Source organism: Seriola dumerili, unplaced genomic scaffold (assembly GCF_002260705.1).
Source record: "Seriola dumerili isolate Sdu_G_001 unplaced genomic scaffold, Sdu_1.0 BDQW01000078.1, whole genome shotgun sequence".
NCBI lineage: Eukaryota > Metazoa > Chordata > Actinopteri > Carangiformes > Carangidae > Seriola > Seriola dumerili.
The window spans coordinates 946,159-946,949 of NW_019174333.1; positions in this window are offsets into that span (position 1 = coordinate 946,159).

Genomic DNA, 791 nt, shown 5'->3' on the forward strand with positions numbered 1-791 from the left:
CTAATTGAAACCTCATAAGACTCTGATTCTCAACGCCATGACTGAGGAGTAGATTTGCAAAAAGGTTGAGGAAAAGGAACAATTGCTGAGATGAAGAGAGAAAGAAAAAGAGAAAAGAGTGTGTGATTGAGAGTAAAGATGTTAGAAAGGGAAAGAAAAGAAATGACAAGATGGAGGATTAGTGTAAGCAGGTAGAGAGGTAGACTCAAAGAGATTAAGAGAGTGAGATAGACTGAAGGAGTGTGGGCTGCTGAATCAATAGGTAGTCAATAGCGAATGGGAGAGATGTGATGAGAGAGAAAAATGGCATGGAGTAGGAGGAGGAAAACGCCCCTTGTGTTGGAGCCCCACCGAGAAAAATGGCCCCAGACAAAATTAGAATCCACAGCACTCCACAAGTGATTGAAAAAAGAGGTGTTTTATTTTGGCTTTTCATCTGGAACAGGTACTGATTCAAGATAATTTGGTGATAGTTATTCTCCCGGGGATCCACAGCAAAAATAATAAGGTAATAGATGTTTCATTGTTAATTTGAGAAATTACCAACATCTACGTACAATAAATTCTTAATCGCAGTAGGAGATTAATTATTGTGGTTCGGATGATAGACACACAGACAGAGAAACATGACGGATAGATAAAATGTAATGTGAGTCTGAGGTTTTTACAGTTGACAACTGATAATTGACACTTTTTTTTTCTTTTTTTTTTTTAAACCAAAAAAAACCCAAAAAAAACCATTGCATTATCGAGAGAATAAAAGTGTGAAAATGATTTTGAAGTGCACTTCC